This window comes from Patella vulgata, chromosome 4 (genome assembly GCF_932274485.2).
Source record: "Patella vulgata chromosome 4, xgPatVulg1.2, whole genome shotgun sequence".
Classification (NCBI taxonomy): Eukaryota; Metazoa; Mollusca; class Gastropoda; family Patellidae; genus Patella; species Patella vulgata.
Genome location: NC_065882.2, coordinates 39674262 through 39683373, shown reverse-complemented (window position 1 = coordinate 39683373; position 9112 = coordinate 39674262). Strand labels below are relative to the sequence as shown.

General features: G+C 38.0%; 1 long non-coding RNA gene across 1 annotated transcript; it reads left to right on the top strand.

Annotated features, from left to right (window-relative positions):
• Positions 1–3136: 3136 nt before the first annotated feature.
• Positions 3137–4907, top strand: LOC126818858 (uncharacterized). Its single transcript, XR_007679375.1, has 3 exons — positions 3137–4230; positions 4410–4590; positions 4733–4907. It is a non-coding gene; the product is annotated as an uncharacterized LOC126818858 (long non-coding RNA).
• Positions 4908–9112: the final 4205 nt, after the last annotated feature.

The window sequence follows — 9112 nt, the reverse complement described above, 5'->3', positions numbered from 1 at the left end:
TACTATGTGCAGAAAGGTATATTAGAAGATTTTCGCACAATTGGATAATTGAGACTATGTTTTTTATCGTTCCGACTTTGGAAATGATGATCGAGGTTAGGCCCAAAACTCAATCCTTAAACTCTCGGTTCAGGGTGTAACAATTTGACTAAACTATCAGCAAATTCCCTTTACATTATGTAGTTTTTAACTATTATAGTGAGAACTGCCAGCTCTTTATCTAATCTCCCATAATGTATCTTTAATTATTATACCCTAAGGATGATCCCTATCAGGGTTGTCGGAAATTCTTCACAGTTGATAAATGGAATGAAATGAAATGGGGTTTTACGTCCTACTGTTTTGCTCCTAAACTGGGCTAATGAAGACGGGTATACGCCATACAGTGTGCTATGAGGGAAATTTTGCCCGGGCAGCGGCGCTACGGCCTACTCTTATATCAAATTCCAACTGCCAAGGGATCTTTTACGTACATGCCAATCTGTACACGAGATCTCGGTTTTTCGTCCCATCCTAATGACTAGACAGCTGCCCTTGCCAGGCCCTCCGTCCTGCATCACTGACAAGGGGAAACCACGGCGGAAGATCTGGATGAACTTTCTCGGCCTATGCAGGGATCGAACACCCGACCTCCAGGCTAGCGAGCCAGCGTCTTACCCACTTAGCCACGTGATCCCCTTCACAGTTGATTAATTTTACTGGTAATGGTTTGATGCCAAGCCTTAATTTTGTCAATAATTTAAATGGTAATGGTTTGATGCCAAGCCTTAATTTTGTCAATATTTCGGTCCCCCGCCTTTCAAAGAAAGCAGGGAACTATTATAATGGGTTCGTCCGCCTGTCTGTCTGTCCGTCCGTCACACTTTTTGGGACACAACAACTCTCCTTCTAATTGAGCTATAAAGTTCAAACTTGGTGTAGGTGTTTTATTAGGTCAATGCCTTGATGGAGTTCGAAGCAGAGATAAGCAATTTGATCCGTTGATGCTTTTGGACACAATAACTTTAGTTCTAATTAAGTCCGAGTGATGAAATTTCGGGATTTCAGCGGGGGACATCAGCCTCACTCCACTGTTGGCTTGTTAATGGTAATGGTTGGATGCACATGCCTTAATTTTGTCAATATTTTTTTTTAATTTCGAATCAGTACAATTTTAATGGTAATGGTTTGATGCCCATGCCTTGATTTTGTCAATATTTTTTTTATTTTGAATAACTAAAATTTTAATGGTAATGGTTGGATGCCCATGCCTTAATTTTTTCAATTTTTTTTTTATTTTAAATAATAAAAATTTTAATGATAATGGTTAGATGCCCATGCCTTAATTTTGTCAATTATCTTTATACGTCCACATTCATAATGTGGACATATTATGCCATCGCCCCTAGTGTTTGGAGGGGAGTTGGATAGTCGAATGGTTTAAAGCGTGCGCTTTAGATTTTAAGATCTGTCATTGTGTCAAGTGGTGAGTTTCGAGCGTGAGCTTGTACGTTACAGGGAGTGGGGTCACCTGTCCAACCTTGTGGGTTTTCTCTGGTTTCCTCCCGTTGCTAAAGACTCCTGCACACGAAAGCCAGTTATTGAAATAATATTGAGCAATATGTTAGTCCCGACCAATTTTTATGTGTATCACCTACAGGCCTCAATTCTGAATGAATCATCCTGGAACTTGGCATACTTATGCCTTATGATTCATTTCGAAGACAGGCGGGTACCTATTGATTTTTGTGCATGTCTGTAAACACTATACAGGCTGCTATTATTAACAGAATTTGTTCACATAGGCATGATCATTCATTTCAAATAAACAGTCATTGCAGCCATTTCATATTTCATTTTAAAAAAACTACCACTCAAAGCAGAATGTGGATGTAAATGCAGCCTTAGGGATGCTCTTGTTCTTATTTTGAATAAATACAATTTTAATGGTAACGGTTGGGTGCCCATGCCTTATTTTTGTCAATTATTTTTTTATTTTAAATAATAAAAATTTTAATGATAATGGTTAGATGCCCATGCCTAAATTTTGTCAATTATCTTTATACGTCCACATTCATAATGTGGACATATTATGCCATCGCCCCAAGTGTTTGGAGGGGAGTTGGATAGTCGAATGGTTTAAAGCGTGCGCTTTAGATTTTAAGATCTGTCATTGTGTCAAGTGGTGAGTTTCGAGCGTGAGCTTGTAGGTTACAGGGAGTGGGGGTTTTAATGGTAATGGTTGCCTTACTTTTGGTCAATAATTTTTTTTATTTTGAATAACTAAGATTTGAATGGTTGGATGCGCCCGTGGCTGAATTTTGTCAATTAATTTTTTTAATTTGAATAAATACAGATTTAATGGTAATTGTTTGATGCCCATGCCTTGATTTTGTCAATACTTTTTTTTTATTCTGAATACGCGTAACGTAAAATTTTAATGGTAATGGTTTGATGCCCATGCCTTGATTTTGTCCATTATTTTTTATATACAGATGTAATAAATTTAATGTCTGATAAATAACGTAAAATTTTAATGGTAATGGTTTGATGCCCATGACTTGATTTTGTCCATTATTTTTTATATATAGATGTAATAAATTTAATGACTGATAAATAAAAACTAGAATTGTTTTATTCAACATATAATTTTATATAATGGAATTTATTACGGTACAAATTATTTAAAATGTCAAATTGATTTATCGTTACCGTACGCATTGATTTTTCCAAGATTTTTTTTTTATTTTTGAAGTAGAGACGTAATAAATTTAATAACCGATAAATAAAAACTAGACTGGTTTTATTCAGTAGCCTATATGATGGAACTTATTACAAATTATTTGATGTAAAAATGATTTATCACCCAAACCAACCATCGTATCGCTGTTCTAACTTCTTTTAATCCCTTTTTTCGGTCCATATTCTTAAATTTCACATATCAAATGTTATCTGAATTCCAGAAAATTCTACCTTTTCTATAAAAACCTTGAAATGAACATGCGTAATCCCAAAATTGGAATTTTAAACGATACAATACGCCGATCAACTTTTTAATCGTGCAATGTAAACAAACAGCTGTCACGGGTAGTCATTTGTTCAATATGGCGGACGCTGGTCCCGTCTGATCATGCGTAGTCTATGACGTTGGGCCGATCTAGTCTTTATAGGATATCTATGGGTTTCGCAACTTTACATTTACACTTACATTTACATTTACATGTAGACGGTAAAACGTCATCGGTTTTTGTGACGTGTGACGTAAAGAGCACGTCATAAAAGTGTAGCAGACGGATAGCAGCCTCCATAAATGTAAGTTCACAACACTTAGCTAAACCTTGTTTAATTTCTATGATCAAGTCCATAATTGTTCTCTGAATCGTGGTTTTCACGAACTACATCCACAGAGAAGACCTTCTCCTAGACAAAAAGGAAGAGACCGAGACAAAACATGCGTGCTTTAGTAATTCAACGATCTATCCGTGATGTGCTCTAGAACTGCCCATGACTATGGTGCTATGTAGGCCTATCGATATCATGGACCTGGCATAGTCTGTGGCTACCTTGGGAAGGCTTGGTTATCCTTCACACTCTCTTTTGCAGTGGAAGGAAACCGAAGAACTTGGAGAAAACCCACTATGTTGGGGAGGGGACCCTAAATTTAGTATAGCCTTGCCTCGTATAACTACAAGCTTAGGAAACCACCTCGCCACTTGACCCGATGACAGACATTATTATACCCAGTCTTACTTAGTTAGGCCCTCGGAGCTACGGTGCCATTAACCACTAGCCATTATGATCTAGGCTAAAGCGCACGCGTTAGACCCTCCCCCCAACTATGTTCTATTTTTTTGGCGTTACTAATATGCCAAGTGGTAGCTCAAATGCCGTAGGCTAGCCAAATGAAATACCGTACTGCGCATGAAATCCATTTTATATCTATCGATATTATATTTTTCAGCAAAAGTAGATCATTTTCCCTCAACAACTGAACAATAATGCCGTCTTCTTCACCCGTTGAGCCCCAGAATGTTAGATTCTGGCCGGCGTTGGATATACTGTTACCTAAAGAAGTGATCTCGAAGAGACCGAACGACTCAAAGTCATGGGATTCGGTGGCAAAGAGCATCAATGAGGTTCTGCAGATCATACGGCGAAATTCTCAAGTTTCAGTTAGAGCTTGCAGAAGTCGGAAGCAAGATTTATTGCAGAAATTTAATAAGGATGAGTTATCATCACTCAGAGCAAAGCGTAAGTATACGGACCAATAAGCCACTGGCAATACCATATTTTATTTGTTACTGTATGCTATCATGAAAATAAAACAAAAACTAGAAGATGTGATGATATTATTTCGGAAGTAAGTCTAATGTAAGCGTTAGTTAAAATTTATTTACCTTTTCATAATTCAATAATTTATTCCTTGGCAGATCCGGTACGGATGAAGAATATGGGGAGAGGGAGCAATTATTAACAGAAATATGTAGGAAACTGGAGAGAAGGGAAAGGCTTCGGCATTAGATAGGAAGAAACAGGAACAGGGGGGAGACGTGAGACGACTGGCAATGCAGACTCTTACTGGGACCAAACGCACATCTATGGAAACTGAGGGTAAACTTATGTTTTTATTCGTCTGAAATCTATAGATTATTAATTTTTGAAAATGGTTTTCATTGTTGATAGAAATCAGATGAAGAAACAATTCTAATCATTAAATGTTACGGTTCCTTATCTTTATGTATTTATTTTGTAGAAGATGACACTGTAACACCCACCAAAAAGAGAAAATCGCACTTGTCAACACCAGCTGCAGACTACATCACGTTTCTTAGGGAGAAACACGCGGAGGAATCCAAGTTAAAATGGGAACAACTAGAGCTAGAAAAGAAGAAACTTGAATTGGAGAAAGTAGAGAGGGGGGCAAGACTACAAAGGGACCAGCAGATGATGGAATTATTAATAAGACTTAGTCAGAATCAAAAGTGATAAATTACAAAAATAAATTATATATATTTATTTATTACACTCTAGTTTTGTATATATATTATAAAGCTCTATATCACAATTTGGTGTTTGTTTAGTAAACCATCAGTTTCTTCCTAAATATTCTTCGATAGTAGGAGGCTGTAACTGGAAAAAAACTGCTTGTTTGACTCCCATAAAGACACGTGTGGCAGTTGGAAATCAGTGCACCAACCAAGTAGTATTTGGTGACGGGTTGCAGCATGAGCTTCAAATTCTTCTTAAAGTCTAGGAAGGCAAACAAATTTATTATCTTTCCAAATTCCCATTCCACGCATTCTCTTACACTTTACATTTGAGAGTTATTTTCAGCCGCCGTAAGATTAGAACCTTTAAAGGGACACAGTAAATTATTCCTTACTGGATACGCAGGATCTCCATATAATGCCAAAGACTGACCATTTGAAGTTTTAAAATCTTTGGTTTCTAACTGATCTAGTAATCTACTAAGTTTTAAAAGTCCACAATCATGTCGCCTTCCCTCAACAGGTCCAAACATGTTTACAACGAGTCTATTAGGAGTGACTACCGACTGAAACTTGAGGGCATGGACGCGCTTGTGGCCATTGTAGCAGACTTTTTGATTCTCTCGTGGTCTACAGACAGCTCTCACAGTTCCATCAATAAAGCCGAATAGATTTTCAAGTGGAGCAACTATCTCATGTATGGCAACCGCATACTCTCGTAGCTTTTCTTCCCCTAACCATGGCTGATCTAAATAACTTAGTAATTGACCAAATGCATTATAAATGAAGTCGAGAGTTGTATTTATGATCAAAGAGAGTGTTGATTTCGGCCTTCCAAATAATTTCTCAAGGTCCACAAGCCTATTAGGATAGACCAAACGCCGTAGCAAAATGCATAAAGCATCAACTCCATTTACCCGTGCCCGGTTTTCACAAAACATCTCATCCGGGATATGAAGACTTGCGGCAAGACGGTGAATTCCATTCATATCAAATCTGAAATGACACCTAATCTGTTCGTCTGAGAGGTTATTTAGGTTAAATCTTGGTCAGTCCGGATCGTAAGTTGAATTGGATACATGGCTGCCAATACCAAGTAGGATGGCATAGTTTGAAGTCTCTTCATCATCATTTTCCAAGGTTAACCTTAAAATTTCGTCAGCGTCCATGTTCTCGTGCCTATCGTCTGCTATTCTCAGTGTCGCCACCTACTAAGTGTAACTGTAAGTGTGAATTTAGCGAAACGTCATAATGTGCACATTCTAACAATTAATAAATAGTCGGAATTCAGACATAATAATTATATATGTATTATTGGTTATAATTCTAACGTTAATCTAACGTAAATTTTACATCAGGTTTCTAACCGTTAGTTTATGGTTAGTTTTCTGACCTAAATCTAATGTTAATAAAACGTTAGTTGTCTAACGTTAATGTAATGTTAGTTTTATGTCATACTTTTAAGCGTTAATTTAACGTTAGTTTTCTAACATAAATCTAACGTTAGTTTTCTAACATAAATCTAACGTTAGTTTTCTAACATAAACCTGATATTTGTTGTATAACGTAAAACAAAGTCAGTTTAATGTCATGATACTAACAATTGAATTACTGTAATTTTTTATCCTTCGTTTTCTTACGTAAACAAATGTCAGTTTAATATCATGAGCACCATTTGTAATGAAGCGACTCGATGAACAAGGCTAACCATATCCCACAGGAGAATACTGGTGTGGACTAGAATAAGCAGACGCCAAAAACTGTCATTTAATTTGGGCTTTTTGCATATTTCGTCGAACATAATTGATCAAAATATATACAGTAAAACCAGATAAGAGTGAACTTTATTCAGTTTATATACATTCATATTACATTATTATATGCCTTGCTACCCATCTGTGTCCATTTTCTGGGGCCCAAGAATAGAAATGAAATGGAGTTTAACGTCCTACTGATCTGCTCCGAACTGGGCTAATGAAGATGGGCAAACGCCATGCAGTGTGCTATGAGGAACATTTTGCCCAGACAGCAGCACTACGGCCTACTCTTATATCGAATTCCAATTGTCAAAGGATCTTTAACGTGCATACTAATGTGTCCACAGGATCTCAGTTTTTCGTCCCACAAGAGCGACTAGACAACTGTCCTTATCAGGCTCTCCGTCCTGCATCACTTTCTCGGCCAATGCAGGAATCGAACGACACACAAAGAGAAAAGGGAATGGATGAATGACCTACTCTCATTTCGAATTCCAGCTGTCAAGATTTCTTTAATATGCACATCCAACATGAGCACAAGATCTTGATTTTTTGTCCTATTTGAAGGACTAGACACTGTTCTTGCCAGGTCCTCTGTCCTACACCACTAACAAGGGGGGAATTCTTGAACAACACCGGGATCGAACCCCTCGTTAGTTAGCCAGTGTGTTAACTTGAAAGTTAACCATTGGCCATCCAACAATCGCCAGTGTGCTACAAGGGACTTTCATCTGGATAGCTGTGCTAAGGCCAACTCTTATATTGAGTTCCAACTGCCAGGGGATCTTTAACGTGCATGCCAATGTGCACATGGGACCTCAGTTTTTTGTCCCATCCAAAAGACTAGAAACCTGTGCAGTACACAAACAGATTCTCCTTATTATTCCAGTCTGTGACTACAGTAACTTGAAAGTGGACCAATAAATAGCCATTTTTATTTGGTTTTGCAACCGAAATCCAACTCGGAAGGGAAAACAAATAATGATAATGCATAAAAAAAAGTGTGTCATACATAAAGCAAAGTGACTAACCAAGAGTAGGTCAATCTAACCGCTGTTTAGTACTGGAACACTGATTTTAAATGTCTGAAGCCATTTGGTAGCCGACGAAGAAAAATAAAAAAAATTGTCTAATGTGCTCAACCGGTCGGTAGCTATTTCTTGTGGCACCTCCCCTGGGGGTCGGTCTATGCACCAAAATAGATAGTTGCTATCCTTATGGTATAAATATACCAAATTCCAAGATGATCCATTCAGAATTGCGGCCTATAAATTAGAAGCACAAAAATTTTGCTTGGCTTTTCCACTGGGGATTGGGCATAGAGCCATATAAATAGGTACAACCCTTTGGTGGAACTAGAACTGTTAACAACTGTGGACTATTTACAGACAAAATATTAACAAAGTGGGTGTGGCACCGTCCAAGGGGGTCGGATCATGCAACAAAATCAATAGTTGCCATGCTTAAGGTATACGTATACCAAGTTCCAAGACAATCAATTCAGAATTTTAGCATCGAGGCACTAAACACAAAAATTGGGCGTGGCTCTGCCCCTGGGATGGGGACATGCAGTAAAATTATTAGTTGCCGTCCTCAGGCTATACAGAATACATATGTTGCATTCCAAGATGATCAGGCTATACAGAATACATAATATGTTGCATTCCAAGATGATCAAATCACAATTGCGACCTGCATACAATATACACAAAATTGAGCATGGCTCTTCCCCTAGGGATTGAGACATGCACCGGAATCAATAGTTGTCATCCTTGGGCTATAAGGAATATATTCCATGTTCCAAGACAATCCATTAAGAACTGTGGCCTGTAGGCACAGACACACATAGAAGAAATGGGTGTGGCCCTGAGGGTTGGGCATTCACAAAAACAATAGTTGCCATGCTTAAGGTATACGTATATCAAGTTCCAAGACAATCAATTCAGAATTTTGGCATCGAGGCACTAAACACAAAAATTGGGCGTGGCTCTGCCCCTGGGATGGGGACATGCAGTAAAATCATTAGTTGCCGTCCTCAGGTTATACAGAATACATATGTTGCATTCCAAGATGATCAGGCTATACAGAATACATAATATGTTGCATTCCAAGATGATCAAATCACAATTGCGACCTGCATACAATATACACAAAATTGAGCATGGCTCTTCCCCTAGGGATTGAGACATGCACCGAAATCAATAGTTGTCATCCTTGGGCTATAAGGAATATATTCCATGTTCCAAGACAATCCATTAAGAATTGTGGCCTGTAGGCACAGACACACAAAGAAGAAATGTTTGTGGCCCTGAGGTTTGGGCATTCACAAAAACAATAGTTGCCATGCTTAAGGTATACGTATACCAGTTCCAAGACAATCAATTCAGA